This window comes from Geotrypetes seraphini, chromosome 1 (genome assembly GCF_902459505.1).
Source record: "Geotrypetes seraphini chromosome 1, aGeoSer1.1, whole genome shotgun sequence".
Taxonomy (NCBI): domain Eukaryota; kingdom Metazoa; phylum Chordata; class Amphibia; order Gymnophiona; family Dermophiidae; genus Geotrypetes; species Geotrypetes seraphini.
The window spans coordinates 335,023,729-335,040,999 of NC_047084.1; the positions used below are offsets into that span (position 1 = coordinate 335,023,729).

General features: G+C 37.8%; 1 protein-coding gene across 1 annotated transcript in view; it reads left to right on the forward strand.

The window, feature by feature from the left end:
* Positions 1-16,960: 16,960 nt before the first annotated feature.
* SNCA (synuclein alpha) overlaps positions 16,961-17,271 on the forward strand; it is a 272,359-nt gene continuing 272,048 nt past the window's right edge. Inside the window, exon 1 of the mRNA XM_033958983.1 lies at positions 16,961-16,981. The gene's annotated coding sequence lies outside the window, so the exon portion shown is untranslated. The remainder of the gene's footprint in view (positions 16,982-17,271) is intronic.

Consider the following 17,271-nt stretch of genomic DNA (forward strand, 5'->3'; position numbering starts at 1 on the left):
TGAAACATTTCAATCCTCTGAAGCAACCTGCTCAACTCTGTAACATCTCTGGACATGTCCAGAAATCCTTCTGTAATCCGCCTTGAACTGCAAGGTAATGGCGGAAGAAAAATTACTAATGTAATGTAATCTAGTATCTTATTAATTCATAATGGTAAACCATAAAATTAAAAAACCCACAAAGCATACTGTATGCAAAGAAAATGTTAATTATCATTTATATTGGGGGTTTTCAAAGAGGTCAAATAAAATATGCAATGTCACCTCAGTAACAACAATAGAAAAATAGACAAATATAGTGCAAAATATGGATAGCAGATATAAATTCTTAAAATTGACACATTTTGATCACTAAATTGAAAATAAAATCATTTTTCCTTGTCTGGTGAGTCTCTGGTTGCACTTTCTTCTGACTGTGCATCCATTTTTTCTGTCTTTCTTTCATTCTGTCTTTCTTTCTCTCTCCCTGCCCCCCTTTCTTTCTTTCTGTCTTTCGTTATGGCTTTTTTGGTCCAATATAAAGTTTATGGAACGGACATAAAATGCCTTAAACTACTTGGGAGGAATTACAATCAGTCCTATTCATGAGCTGAAAATTGATATTAACATTAGGTATCATAATTATGGCTGCCTCATATTTTCCAATTAAGCAAACTGAGTTCCACCAAAATTGAAAAGATAATAAAGAAGAAGTTAGAGTAATAATTTTAAAACCAATAGGAGGAAATATTTTTTCACTCAAAGAATAGTTAATCTCTGGAATGCTTTGCCAGAGGTTGTGGTAAGAGTGGATAATGTTGCTGGTTTTAAGAAAGGTTTGGACAATTTCCTGGAGGAAAAGTTCATAGTCTGTTATTGAGAAAGACATGGGAGAAGCCACTGCTTGCCCTGGATTGGTAGCATGGAATATTGCTACTCCTTCGGTTTTGGCCAGGTACTAATGACTTGAATTGGCCACCATGAGAACGGGCTACAGGGCTTGATAGACCATTGGTCTGACCCAGTAAGGCTATTCTTATGTTCTTATGGTCAGGTGCTAGTCCAACAAGGTCCTGCAGTGTCATCCCCACAGTAGTTATCAATGTGTCCAGCCACCTAGTTGCAGATCACCCTCTTTGCCTAGATCCTTCGATCTTCCCAAAAATGATGTCGTTCTCCAATGATCTCTCTCTTCTACTAGTTTGAACAAAATAAGACAGTCGTAGCTTCATCATGTGGGCTTTGAGTGACATATCTTTAGACACAGGTGTTTAGTCCAAGAAAACCCTGGCATAAATAAGGTGCACCAAAAAGTTAGGACACCTAGCAATGCCTAAGACTGCTTATGTGGCACTAAGTGTGATTCCATAAAATGTGCATAACTTTTATAGAATAGCGCTTAATGCTTCACTAGTATAGAATCAGGTCCTAGGAGCATAAGTCACAAATGCACATTAATTAGTGCTTGTTAATACCAATTCTTGGTAGTAGTCACCCATTATTTGTGCTATTCTTTAACTCTGTACCCAATTACACTTCTAAGTTTGGGAACGGTTTATAGAGTTTGGGCATTTCCTTTGTAACTGATATATAACCAGCTGTTTGGGGAATAAAACAGCTAAAGTTATATGTGGATGTGCCAGCAATTTTTCAAATAGAAATATTTGCATGGCAGCACTACCATAGACTAAGGGCTCCTTTTACAAAGCTGTGCTTACTGGTTTTAGCACGCGCTTAGTACGCGCTAAATTGCCGCACGCGCTAGACGCTAATGCCAGCATTGAGCTGGCGTTAGTTCTAGCCGCGTGGCGCAGGTTTAGCGCGCGCTAAAATTATACGTGCGCTAAAAACACTATTGCAGCGTTGTAAAAGGTGCCCTAAATACATGCTTCTGATTATCGGCCTCTGCGTCACTCACCTCCCCACCCACCCACCTTGTCCCAGGGCTTCACACAGATATATGTGTCGTTTTCAGTGGTTCAGCACAAACAGAGCACTTAAGCAATGGTGAAAGAATGAAAATGCCTCTGACTTTTCAGCAAGAACGGCTGTAAATTGCAATTATGTACTGAGCCTGTGGCTCTGTACTGTAAATGTGCCTTTTCTCACCGGACTGTTCAGTCATTCGTTGTTCTTTATTGCTTCCTAGTTATTATTCAGGAAAGCTCTTTCTGTGAAGGCTTGAGCAAAAGGCGTGTGTCCAAGGATGTTGTATTTTCATTATTTTTTTAGACAATGGCGTAGGCATGTTGCATCCTTGATTAACACTCGAATTAGAACAGGAAGCTATACAGAAATATGTTTCTCTAAAAATAACTGCACCCAAGATTCTCCTTTCACAAGAGATGGCTCATTTGACTTGATCAGAAACAGATACCTTACACACTTCAGCACATTCTGAAGTAAATATGTTTATTATATCTTAGCCACTATTATTTGCAGGGACGAGGCTTTATTAAATGATAAAATTGCAAAAGCGTTGCATCCGTCCTTCACTTATGATTCATACAGCCTGCATAACAATGATTTCCAATTGTTTTCCCTTAAATATCCACTCAAGGGCTGATGCAAAAGCCTGAACAATTCCAAAAACTCCATACCAAGCATAGCATTTTCAACTTCCCTTTTTCTCCAGAGTTTTCTAGGGCTCATGTTGTAAAATTTAAATTCTCTAACAGAACCTGAGGGGTTAGATGCCATTTTGGAACAGGCCACTACTGCATGGTGTGAGAAATATTCTATAATGCTGCATACCCAAAGGGACAAAAAAGAAACTCTAATGTAAGGGAGGTAAAAAATCACAACAAAAGCAAAAAACCTCCCAAACCCCACAAGTGGAACTGGATAAGGGCGAAAGACAAAGACAAATGTATAAAGAGAAACAGCTGATTTAGACAGAAATGTGTTAGGATGGGAGAGCCCTCAGTCACACAGCCACCTACTGGGAAAACCCAGAGGAAAGGCTGTCACTGGCTTACACCCAGAAGAGTGTTAACTGTGAAACATCCCCGGGCTTTCTCCGTACGGGTGAATAAATAAGGTGCAGAGTGTGAAAAAGAGTATAAATCAATCAAAAAAACACACTCTTATAACATAATTTGAATTTGTCTCTACCCCTTATCCAGGGGGCCAAAAGGAAAAATAAGTGTCCAAATCCAACAAAGCTAATCACAGTCTGGAAGTACTTAGCTTCTCCGAGTGACAAACAGCCAGCAGAAGGTAACTTCGTCCAACGGGACTTCCTCAGGAACAACTGGACTGCGCTGAGTCTCACAATTCCTCCGACACAGCTTAGAAAGCAAGGTAGAAAATGGCACTCAACCGAAATGAACGCCTCTGATTTAAACTGCAGACACAAGCGTAATTGGTTGAACAAGTCAGCTGACCCGCAAGTTCCACAAGGGAACGTCCATCAAAAAATAAAAAAGCAAAAAAACAATCAAAAAACTGCAGATAAGAACTAAAACAACAACTACTAGTAGGTATATTGCCAAGCAATGTAGTCATTAAGTCCATTAGGGATCAAGGCTTGGAGTTCAAATATCCAATACTGTTCCCTACGCTGTAACCAGGATAATTTGTCTCCCTGGTAGTCTTCAAATATCTGTTCAATAATGAACCAACGAAGATCTTGGAAGACGTGCCCATGTTGAATACAATGGGGGACCAAGGGAGAACTCATAGATTGAGTATTGATCCGTGAACGGTGTTCTATTAAACGGGTTCTAACAGTTCTTTGAGTCCGGCCCACATATATCATACAGCAAGGACATATGATGACGTAAACTACCCACATGGATTTGCAGGTAGTGACTGATTTGAAGGTGTAGGATTTATTGGTTCTAGGATGTTGCCACCTGTTCCCTTCAATAGTAATCTTGCAAATTTCACAAGTGTCACTACATTTGGAATGTTGTCCCTCACGAGTAGGAGTCCCCCTGATCGCAGTATGTTTTGGATGAACCAAATAGTCTGCTATGTTTTTTGCACGGGAATATGCTATGCGTGGGAAATTTTGGAAAATCGGGTGCAGCTGAAGAATGTGCCAATGTTCCCTGATGCTCTGAGCAACAGAAGAGGCATGATCTGAAAAAGCTAAAATGCTAGTAGTGCCAGCTTCTTCTTGAGTTGGTGTAGTGGACAGTAACAGATCCCTATTCGCATACAGAGCTCTGTTATAAGCATTATGGAGAACTCGATGAGGGTACCCCCTATCTTTAAACCTAACATACAGTTTCCGGGCTTGTATTCGAAACTCGTTAGTGTCGGTGCAAAGCCTTCGAATACGTAGGAACTGGCTTATAGGTAATGATTGTTTGAGTTTGGTAGGGTGACAACTGGTGTAACTTAGATAATTATTAACCTCCACTGGTTTTCTGTATACTGTGGTGGTTAAAGTATGCTCTGATTTGTAAACCCACACATCCAAAAAGGAAATTTGGCTCAAATTGGACACCATCATGAATCTCAAATTGGGGTCCAAGGAGTTGAGCCAATCAAGGAAATGGGGTAACAATTCAGAGGGACCCGTCCAGATACAGAAAACATCGTCGATAAATCTACGCCTATTTTGATATATGAATACCAAATTGATGGATACAGATAACGTTCTTCAAACCGGGAAACATATAAGTTGGCAATGCTTGGGGCTGCAGCAGTGCCCATGGCAATGCCATGTGTCTGCAGAAAAAATTGTTGATCAAATTGAAAATAATTATGGTTCAATACCAACTGAGCCAGTTGGATAAGCAAATCTGCTCTAATCCGATCATGGTGGACATCCTGCATGAATATTCGAGAAATAAGTTCTAGAGCAGCAGACTGAGGTATATTCGAATAGAGGGATTCAAGATCCATTGTGACCAATATATGGGTGTCTTGAATATCTGTAATGTGAGTAATGCAAGTCAAAAAATGAGTGGTATCTTTAAAATAAGATCTCGCACGTACCATTTGAGGTTTAAGAAACCAGTCAATAAATTTAGATAAAGGCTCCAAAACGGTGCCTCTTAAGGACACTATAGGCCTGCCAGGGGGAGTACTGATGTTCTTATGAACCTTGGGGACAATACAGAAAGTCGGACGTCGAGGGGAGGATAGTTTCAGAAATTTAGTCTCTGCCTTGGTCAGTTGACCTTCTTCATATGCTTTATCCACAATGATAGCTATGGTGGTAATGAGGGAATTGGTAGGATCCCCTGAGAGAGTGGAATAAAAGCGCGTGTCGGATAAATGTCTATTAACTTCCGTGACATACTGCTGGTTATTCAATATGACAATAGAGCCACCCTTGTCAGCAGGTTTGATCACACACTGCGTATCTTTGCTCAAGGCTACAAGGGCGGCACGTTCACGAGTAGTCAAATTAGAATAACCCCGAGTATTATTGGAGAAAGATTTTTCTAAGGTCTCTAAGTCCTTCAAGATTAACTCACGGAAGGTATGCAAGGCAGGGTCTAAAGGACCTGGGGGAAGCCATTTGGAGGGGGCTCTAAAGATAGACAGATTCTCAACAAAGGGCTGTTTATGAAAAAATAGTCTAATATGTAGAGATCTTATAAATCGTTCGATGTTGCTCCGTGTAGTGAAAGGATCGTAACGACGTAACGAAAGACCCCTATTTAACACCCCTAGTTGGTCGGAGGAGAGAGGAATCCCAGATAAGTTATTCACAATTGATTGACTGAACCCGATGACCTCGTCTGCGGGCGTGTTGATTGATTCGGGTTGGGATATTGTCCTCTGTTGGGCCCCCTGCCAGTTTGCCTGCCTCCCCTCTGTCTTCGCTGTCTGCCCCGGCCTCCCCTGGGTAAAAAAACCGAAGACTTAGATCTAGCAGAGAGATCTTCCGTGCCGCTACTGGAGCCTGAATCTAAATCAGTGAATAAATGGACTGGTGCTGTGTTCTGTTCTGTGTCTTTAAATGTCAACCATGAGTAAATTTTACCCTTCATATAGTCATCAGCATCTCGTAAGGAGTGGCCCATAACCTGAAAGATATTAATATATATATATATATATATATATATATATATAAAGATGAAGCTGAAGCTGAAGGATAGAAATGCTTCAGAGCTACGGTAAAATAATATTGCTTGGTTAGCAAATGTAAAAGTTTTAAAATAGATGAGTCCTAATAGGTTATTATGTACTACATGAACATGTTACCCCCTCTATTGCTGACAGGGGTGAAACCAATGGCATGTGATAACTAAGTCATAATAGTTGCTAGGGGAAATTACTAATGAAAGAAACCCTGTGACTTGCTAATATCTGGAAAACAAGACCCTGAGGATGTGGCACTTGTAACATAACAGCAGGCTATAGTTAAAAGTCATAAACACCTTATAAATAACAGAAACACAGGCTAGTGGTCTCCTGACCTGATAATATGAATTAACATATTTTTTACTTTCTAAGTTAGGAGAAAATACTGATGAGCTTAAACCATGTGATTGTAATTAGCAAAGTACATTGCTGAAGTATGCAATTTGTAATTGGCTGATATTCTGGAGCTTGTAATTTGATTGGAGATTGCATTAACCATGTATGTTTACTAATGAATGAGATGACGTCAGGATGTTTAATAATGAATTAATTGATGTTGTCATAAAGCCCAATAAAATGGCCTGTCACTTATAATTCGGGGAGATTCTTGGTTGGTTCCTTACCAGTTAGTAGGGTGCCAAGAACTCCCAAGGCCTTGAATATTTAAACTACACTTTTGTGTTTGGTAGTTTTTTTAACTTGGCTTCCTCCAAAGATGGAACTAAGAGCTGAGGGGGTGTATAGCTTGTTCATGTACTGTAGTTATTTAGAGCAAACAGTTTTGTGCTGTGACTCGGATCTATCTCTGGAGGACTTCAATGAATTTATATTCAGGTAAGACCATGTAGGTTTTTTATGAATCAGCATGGTAAGGAACTGCAGAAATATTAAGAGAAGCTACAGGATATATTTTAAAAAGTCACAGATTTGTGGTGGCTTTGACTGATCAGAATAATGTTAAGTCATTCCCATATTTTGATGGCACCCAGTGATAAATAGAGTAAGGTTTCCTCTAAATAGCATGATGTCCTTGGAGAGCTGATACAATCTGCAGGCCAGGCAAGACATGGAAGGAGGCGTGGCTAGAAAGATTTATGGTTTAAGTGCCGGTTTGTTTTGCAAAGGCACTGTAGTTAGAGAAAAAAAGAGGTTGAGGTCTCTGTATAAGGAAGAAAGTGCATACCAAGGATCCAAGGCTTTCTTTGTTTCTACCATTGTCAGTGTTCTGAGCTCCTTGATCGTATGAGGAGAGATTATGTTTAATACAGTTTTGGGAGAGGTCACAACCCAGGCTGACAAGGTGCAACCGAAGAAAACATATAAAGGAATATGGCAGATCAGTGCACTGTATGGAATACTAATGGATTCCCATTTAGGCAGACACTTCCAGGATTAAAATTTTGTGAGAGTATCAAAAGTTTTGAGCACTCAACATAAATTGTTAGATTTTTTTTTTTTTAATCACCACTGTGGTTTAATTTCCAAGTTCTCTCCTGCTTCTAGCCGGAGTTGATAGGCTGATTGATAGTTTGTTTCCCTTTCCCCACAGATGTTTGCTAATGCTTGCTTTGCTTTGCTGCGCTTGGGACAGAATGCAAACTTTATTCAAGTTTATGAATCAATGATTGGTTCAGATGTACTGTAAGATGTGAAACTATTTTGAGTTATAATTTCAGTGTCTAATTATACAGGATTACATGTCAGAATTTAGAATATTGTATTTGCATGTGACTCTGTATGTTTCAAGTTTCAAGCTTTATTTTAGTTTTACTAAGTGAGATACATTAATAAAAAATATAAGCATATATTTAGACATACCATTTAAAATTTAAAATAATGGGTTAAACCAACGGACTTACAGACTAATCAATACACAAGGTAAAAAGGGACAGAACTACAATTCAATGCTTTAAGTACAGAGGAGAACCATAAATGGAAAGAACATTAAGAAGGGAAAAGTGAAAACCTGGAAGGAAACTAATGTAAAATTTGAACATAATTTAAAGATTATAAACAGTGTAGTTGTTGTTTTTTTGTTGTTTTTTTTTAGTGAATCTGTTAAAGAGGAACTGAGATTCTGTATGTGTTAGTGTTTAAGAATTCTGGGAAATGCAGTGCAATACTCTTTAACAGGAAATTACTTGAAGACGTTTCATTTTTCTCTCATTATTTAAGTCTTAATAATTAGGTAACCTGTAACTTCTGAGAAAGAGTTTTCCACCTCATGAAGAGTTTATATTATCATGTGCTGCTGTAACGTTAATAAAGTGGCTAGATTTTCTATGTTTAACATCTTTGCAACTTCCCCTGGGATCTGGTGGTTCTAATAATAATGCTGTAGAACAATTAGTATGATTAATAATTCCAGCAAATTTAAAGATATATTAAGATTGGTTTTTGGATGTTCAAGAGAGTTCTCCTATTAGATGAATTTAAATATGTTAGCTATCACTGATATGATCTCAGATCAAATTAATAAGATTGGAGATTGCCTCAGTATTGCATCCAAATGATTCTATTAACTTCTAATGTTTTGTACATTTTTTAAAAAAATTTCTTCTTTGTTGTATCAAGTTTCAAGTTTCCTTATTTTTGATATACCATTTATCATACAGGTCTCTAAACCAGTGGTTCCCAAACCTGTCCTGGAGGACCCCCAGCCTGTTGGGTTTTCAAGATATCTCTAATGAATATGCATGAGAGAGATTTGCCTATAATGGAAGTGACAGGTATGCAAATCTCTCTCGTGCATATTCATTAGGGATATCTTGAAAACCCGACTGGATGGGGGTCCCCCATGACAGGGTTGGGAACCACTGATCTAAACGGTTCACAATAAAATGAAATATATATAAAAAATATTTTAAAAAATAAAAACTTATTTAAACTAAGAAAAAAGGGAATCATTTACGCATTGACATACATGATACATTAGGAGAGAATAGGAAGGTGAGATTAATAAATACATCGAGATAAAAATAAAAAGAGGAAAATGGGAAAGGGAAGTACAATTAGGTTGGGGAGGTCGCTTCAAAAGAAGCGTTTTATTTGTTTTAAGATTTCTGAAAAGGATGATTAATTTTCATAGATGGAAGAGTTTACAGTGTGAAGGCGTCTTTAAAGAGGAACATTTTTAAGTTTGGATTTAAATTTATCTTAAGAGTTTTCTTTTTTTTTTTCTTTTATAATTCTTTATTCATTTTCACAAATTACATTAAGTGTTAATATTTTCATTCACAGTAACAATAAATACATCACTTATAAACAATCATTGGTATATTACATATATTCTTATCCCTATCCCTCCCTATCAATCGCCCATCCCCCCCCAACCATATACTCCATTATTGTATATGTAATAATAAAATACCCCCCTCTTAAGAGTTTTCTAAACGTAGATCAGTGGGAAGGGCATTCCACAGTGTGGGAGCGGTGATAGAGAAGATGGATTTGCGAGTGGTTACATAAAAGAGTTCTCGTATTGAAGGGATAGTGAACAGGTTTTGATTGCTGGATCGAAGGGTCCTACAGGAAGCACATGGAATTAAGTTTGTCAATGAAAGCTGGTTGATGGGAATTTTTTGTTTTGAAAGCAAGAAATAGTATTTTATAGGTGAAGCAGTGTGTGATGGGCAACCAGTGAGTTTTGCGGAGAAGAGGAGTAACGTGATCGTATTTTTTTTCATGGTAGATTAGTTTAACAGCAGTGTTTTATATTAATTGGATGCGACGGTGCTAAAAACTGCACTAAAGTTTTGTAAAAGTGGGGGAGGGGTTAATTTGTTGAGTTTTGATGAAGAATGTACATTATTTATTGATTCTTGTCTCCTTCTATATTGCAGGTTACAGACAATCCACACCAGCTTCCTGTGTAGCTTCTTCTCAATATTATAGAAACATGAGGGCAGATAAAGGCCAAATGGCCCTTCCAGTCTGTCCATCCACAGTAACCATTATCCCTTCCTCTCTTTAAGAGATCCCACGTGCCTAGCCCATGCGTTCTTGAATTTAAACACAGCCTCTGTCTCTACCACCTCTTCCAGGAAACTGTTCCACACATCTACCACCCTTTCTGTAAAAAAGTATTTCCTTAGATTACTCCTGAGCCTATCACCTCTTAACTTCATCATGGATTTTACAGCCACAGTAAAAGGGGCCTGCAAAAAGCTGCGCTAAGACATCACCCCTCCTTCCCAATCAGTGTTTACATTACAGGAATCACCTCCAATAGCTTGAAGTTTTGTCTGCTCCTCCAAGAAACCAAGAAAAGTAGACTACTACAAATAAATAAGTAAATAAATAAATATATATAATAGGCAGATGCCCTCAGATAAATAGCTCACCTATACATACAGTTTTTGATGTTACTGTTTTGTAGGTGGTTAAATGAGCATTATCATTCAGTAGGTTAAGCTCCCACATAGTTACCTCTAATGCAGGGATCTCAAAGTCCCTCCTTGAGGGCCATAATCCAGTTGGGTTTTCAGGATTTCCCCAATGAATATGCATTGAAAGCAGTGCATGCACATAGATCTCAAGCATATTCATTGCGGAGGGACTTTGAAACCCCTGCTCTAATGTAATAATGAATTGGGTGGAGCCTGAGAAGAGCATTGTGAAGACTCACACAAACTTATAGAATGCTAAATGCTACACATGCATCTCCAGCATATGTGCATGCTGTTGTTAGGTGCCATCAATGTGTGTTCGAGTCCTAGTGACTTGATGAATTACATATCTAAAAAGAAATCGGTTTTGTGCTAGTTCAGTAAGGTCCTCCAGCGTCATCCCCATGGTTATTTTCAACGTGTCCAGCCATCTGATTGCAGGTTGCACTCTTTGCCTGGTTCCTTCAATCTTCCCAAACATGATGTCCTCTAATGATCTTTCCCTTCTGACGGTGTGACCAAAATAAGACAGTTGTAACTTCATCATTTGGACTTCGAGTGGCATAGCCAGTTTGATCTCTTTCAGAATTGATTTGTTAGTTCTTCTGGTGGTCCACAGGATGCATAAAATCCTTCTCCAGCACCAAAATTTAAATGAGTCAATCTTCTTTCTGTCTTGTTTCTGTGATGTCAAGCTTTCAAATCCTTAATTGACCATTGAGAAAATGAGTGAGTGGACAAGTCTGATCTTTGTTTGAAGTGTTATTTCCTTGCCTTTGAACACTTTGTTGAGAGCCTTCATTGAAGAGTGATCAGGTGCTATTCTGTGGAGTACAGTGTTTCCTTCCTCCTAGTTGCTTCTTTGTTTTACAAATCAGCCCAGGAGATTGAAATCCTTTACAACTTCTATTCTATCACCTTCAAGCTCAAAATCTTCAGCATTTTCCATGTTCATGATCTTCATTTTGTTTCTTTTCAGTTCTAATCCCATTATGATTTTCGGCTTTGATTTTTCTCAGTAGATACAGCATGTCTTCTTTGCTGATGATGATTAGTGTTATATCGTCTGCATAGCACAAGTTGTTTATATTTCGATTATCAACTTTAAAACCAATGCTCTCTTCTTCCAAATTTGCTTTTCTGAAAATGGCTTCGCCGAAAAGGTTAAACAGATAAGGTGACAAGATGCATCCTTTCCTGATGCCACTTTTTATTGGAAACCAATCAGGGTTGCCATATTCAGTTCTCATTGCAGCTTCTTATCAGATGAGTTATATATTTGGATATTCCCATTTGTGCTACAGTTCTCAATAGTTTATAATGATCCACACAGTCAAAAGCATAACTGTAGTCAATAAAGGAAAAGTATAGGGGCTTTTGGTATTCTTTGCTCTTCTCCAATATCCGTCTAACACTGGCAATGATGTCTCTTGCTCCTTGACCTTTTTTGACACCAGCCTGAACTTTAGGTAGATCTTGCTCAACATATGATTGTAGTCTTCATTATATTATTTTCAGCACTATTCAGTCCTTGGCATTACCTTTCTTCGGTGTAGGTATGAACAAAATCTCAGTTTGGTTGGCCATGTTTTTTCCTTCCAAATCTGTTGACAAATTTGAGTGAGGGCCATGATAGCACCTTCTAAGATTTGATTACGGTAATTCACTTGGAATACCGTTGATACCATGTGACCTGTTTTGTTTTTTTATATAAAGCTTTAACTGCTGCTCTGATTTCTTCTTTTAAAATATCTGATTTTTCTTCAGCATCAGTTTCCAGTTCAATTTCCCCAAAGTTATCCTCATTGCCTTTTTCATATAAATTTTCCATATATTCTTTTCATCTCTTTGTAATGCTTGCTGGATCACTCAATATCATTTCATTGGCATCTTTAAGCGTCTCTAATCGAGGTTGGAATTTCTGCTGCAATCTCTTAACCTCCTGATATGCTAATCTGGTTTTTCCCTTTACATGTTCTGATTTAATTTTCTGACAAATATCCTTGAGATATTGTTCATTGTCTTGCAGAACTTAATGTTGAAACAGTTCATTTATGATACTTTTTTCTATCACCAGAAAGTTTTGCTTGTCTTCTTTGCTCTGTTTCTATTCTGGTTTCTTCTGAAATACAAAATGATTTCTTGGCTTTCTTTCTCTTCTGGAGTGTTTTTTTTAGTTTCATCACTAATTATGGTTTTGATGCCATTCCATAATTCTTAGGGCTCTCTATCTCCTGTATTAAGACAGGCAAATCTGTTGTCTAGTTTTATCCAATAGTCTGATGGAATATTTTCAATGTCAGATTTTGGGAGGTCACTAATGATCTTCTTCTTCTGAAACTTTACTTTGATCTTGCATGTCAAAATTTGTTGTCGCTTGCACAATCAGCTCCTGGTTTAGTCATTGCCGTCAAAACTGCAGATTTCCATCTCTGTCCTATGTAGATATAGTCAATTTTATTTTGATACATGCCATGTAGAGAGATCCTTCTATACTGGTGACATTTGTGCTGTTGGAAAAGCATATTATGATTGACAATTGGTTCATTTTGCAAAACTATACTAAGTTATCACCAGCTTTATTTCTTTCTCCTATGCCTTGCTTTCCAACTACAGCATCTTCATTTTGCATTGAAGTACTCCATAATGATCAGTAGATCTTGTTTCAGTGTTTCATCTATTACATTTTGAAGTTTTTCGGAAAACAATTCTACATCCTTATCTTCCGTGTCTGTTGTTGGAGCATATAGTTGGATCAAGGTGACCTTGATCAACTTTCCCTGTAGGTGGACTGACATATATCTATCACTGATAACATTGCACTTTAGTACCATCTTTGAAAGTTTATTGTTGAGGATGAATGTCATGCCATTTTTCCTGTGTTTCATGACCAGAGTAACAGATCCAATGCTCGTTTGATTGAAAATGGCCCTGTCCTGTCCATTTGAGTTCACTGATCCATATCAAATTAATTTTGGTTTTTTTCCATTTGATCTTTAACAATTTCCAATTTTCCTTGATTCAAGCTTTGTTTGTTCCATGTTCCTATGTTGAAAATATCTCTACACCTTCAGGACATCCTGGCAGCTTTGATCCGTCAGCTTCACAAACAATGGGTATACTCTGGGTGACGATCATCTCTTACCTAATAGCATGGTGAGTGCCTTCCGACCTTTATGTCTCATTATCATCATCAAGTTTTCTTGGTAGAATACAGAAGTAGATTGCTGGGCCTTTCTTCTGTGCAGTATAAAATCGATGTTGTCACAGTTGTTGCATCAAATGTGATCCTTCATCTCCAATACTGCCTATCTGCTGCTGCTCAGATGGGTGGTACATTGTTAGTCTGACATCTCCGCTGAAACCTGTCCACCCTGGGAGGCTCTGCTGGTAGTGAAACTACCAATGACATAGCTTTTAGCTTCTTAGATACTCGCAAGCCCCAGCGGTTTGACAAGTCCATGTATCATGACTGGTCATATGTGCATATATACCCAATTATGCTAATATTCTATACAAGAAAGCTGATGCCTATGTTCTTTTATCCTCTAGGTGCCTAATTCTAAGCACCCTTTTGTAGGGTTGCCTTCATAATGTCGACGTTGGCAAACCAAAAAAGATCACACTGCAATAAAAGTAACAGAGAAATAATGAAATATTGTCCTAAAATCAAACGGGGTTAGAAAAGGATGCAACTAATGCAAAATGTCTTCTTAATTAACTTACTGATTTGAGAACACATATTTAACTGATTGTCAAGAGCCATCTCTAGATAATGTATGAGGGGCCATTGAAAAGTTCTCAGCCCAACCAAAAATGTTGGGACAGTCTCCATCAAGGACTATACACTTAGTCCAGTGATTTTCCACTTTTTTTGTTCCATTGGGAAAATACGGAACAAAAAAATGGAAAATCGCTGGACTAACCCCCTCTTCTATTAAACTGCACTAGCAGTTTAAAGCGCAGAGAGCCACGCATAATGGCCCGCTCTGCTCCCGACGCTCATAGGAGCTTAAAATTATAGGCATCCAAAGGAACAACATGCACACTCACAAAAATGCCTTTGGGCATCTCTCTTGTCTCTTTCTATCCTCTTTCAATGAGTGAGTTGTCATACTGACACAGATGCTTGTATTATCCCAACTAGACTACTGTAACTCTCTCTATGCTGGCATTAACTCTAACCTCATGCACAAACTACAACTGATACAAAATACAGCAATAAGACTAATATTCAAACTGAATAAATATGATTCCATCTCACCTTACTAGAGTAGACCTCACTGGCTAACTATTAACTTTCACATCACCATCAAACTATCACGTGCAATGTTCAACATCCTATATGCGAACTCTACAGAGCCACTTATAAACCTTTTCATCAACTCCTGGTCAATATCATCCAGAAAACAAAGCATTTCAATTGATCCTTTCCTCTCCCAAGAGTGTACAATACAAGTGCATATTTAATTCATTACTCACCTACCTCGTCATTAAGACCTGGAAAAATTATCTAACAATTAGTAAGACAGAACCTAACTACTCCAGATTTTGAAAGAAACTGAAGGCTTTCCTTTTTGAGAACATATACTCCATTGATACTTAACAAGTAAGCTCTTCCACAGCATTCTACACATCATTTCACCCATCCAGAAACCTCAAGAACTCCTTCCCCAAACTCTACATAACATAATCGCACCAATCTACTTGAATGTAACTCAACTGTATTGTTACTTCAAACTGCTGTACTGTAATTTTAATGACAGCTCATTGTTCCTCTCTATTAAATGATTACTACCTCTCTTATCTCTGGTAACTACCTCATAGTATATTGTTTACTTTATATCTCATTGTTGTAACTCTTAATGTAATGTAAACTTCTTGATTTATAAGTTGCCTTGAACCTAGGTAGGCATAGAGCGACCCAGAAATTGAAGATTAGATTAGATTGACGTGAGTCAGTTTTTTGTTTATTTAGGTTCATATCCAGGGAAGGGTTGGAGGGAGGTGGGATTATTTCTGTCTTAGTTTTGTTGTAGGGTACTTACATTTGGGGGTGGTTGAATGGATGGGAAGATATCATTAATTAGAATAGGTAATGGTTTTTTTGCGGTAATCTATGTTTTTGTGTTTTATTGAATAATCATTGGGTGGGTGGGGGAAAATGGTTCATTAAGAACATGTGTAAGTTGAATGTGCTTTTATTGTATTATATGTTACATTTGTTGTATTGCACTATTTAAGTTTTGAAAATCAATAAATAATTTTTTTTTAAAAAAAATCAAAAAACATTAGATTAGATCAGATCTAAAACTGAAGCAATATCACAGCAAGTGTATATAGAAGTGATTCCATCTAACTGGGAAAAGTATTCTCTAGCTGGTCTTAATTATGAGGGGGTGCTGACAAGTTCTCAGCCCAACCAACAAACTTCCTAAATTCTGAGCATTATTTTGCTACTGTAGCTGAAAAGAGTGTTATCTCATTTCGTTAAGTACCAATTTGCAGAACTGAAGTTCTATGGGCTTGTTTTTGGCTTTTTAAAAATTGTTTCAGATCATTGATTGAACCATATCCATGTCATTCTCTTCTTGGCTGGGCTGAGAACTTTTCAGCACCCCCTCATACTGTGAAATTCTGTACATTATTAGAAGACATGAAGCTCATTGGTAATGTGCATTCATTAGCATACATTTGGTTTGTTAGACCTCCTTAAAAATGTTATTGCTGTCAAAATCAATTTAATATGATTTAATCTAGGAATTAACATGCATTAAAAAGATCTAACATGTTAAAAATGTTATAAAAATAAATGTGTACTGTTAAAAAAACAGACAAAAATGGGGGGAGGGCAATAATTGCTCATATCTAAGAAACAATTCTCATGTATATTGTTGATCATTAATGAAGCAATAATGAAAGGCACGGTAAGATGAACTGATATTTCAATTTGTTCTTTTGTGTATGGGTGTGAGGGGTTGTTTTTTTTTTTGTAACGTTTTTGGTCTTCTCTGGTACCTCCCAGTTTTTTTTTCTGCTTAGGAAATTTCTTACGGTCATGATTGAATGTTGTGTTTGCTGAGGAGAACAAAGCGTGCTGAACCCTGTGGGCTTAACTACAATATTATTCTGCTTCATGCTAACAAATCAGTGCTCTAGAGGGAGAAACAAAGTGGGAGGAAGGCATGGTGGGAGGGGCAAGACAAGAGAACAAGGAGAGACTAGTGTTGAATATATATATATGGGGATTGTGCCCAATAGATCATGAAAACCTTCATTCCCTTTCTCTCTCACTCACATACAGATTCACACACACACTTTCTTTTAACCTCCTCTGCTCATGCTGTGAGCATAGGCAGACTGTCATTATTCCGCCCTCCTCTGTCTCTCTCTCTCTCTCTCTTTCTCTCTCTCAGCAGATTCACTCAGCAGTGATGTACTGAAAAGAGGACTTTCTCTTCCAAATCTTGGCAGTTTTAGTTTTCTTTTAGATTGTTTTTTTGGGGTTCTTTTTTTTTTTTTTTTTACAAATTTGCGCGTTCACTACAAGAATCGGAGGGATTAATGTGAGTATAAAGACTGTCATAAAAAGAAATGGAAAGGTCTGTGTGTGAGATAGCAGGATCAGAAAAAAAAATCATTGTGCATCTGTTTCGTTTCACTGGGATATTGTGTTTATTCTGATAAAGATGCATACACTGGCTACACACATTGAATTCTGGAGTCATAAGAAACTGCAAATGCACATGGATTTTGGGTGGAAGTAAAGATCTTAATTTTTGGAAAAGCACATCTATACTAGAAACCAGCTGTGGCAAAGGGCGGGTCACCTGTGACCGAGGAATCTTTCTCCCTG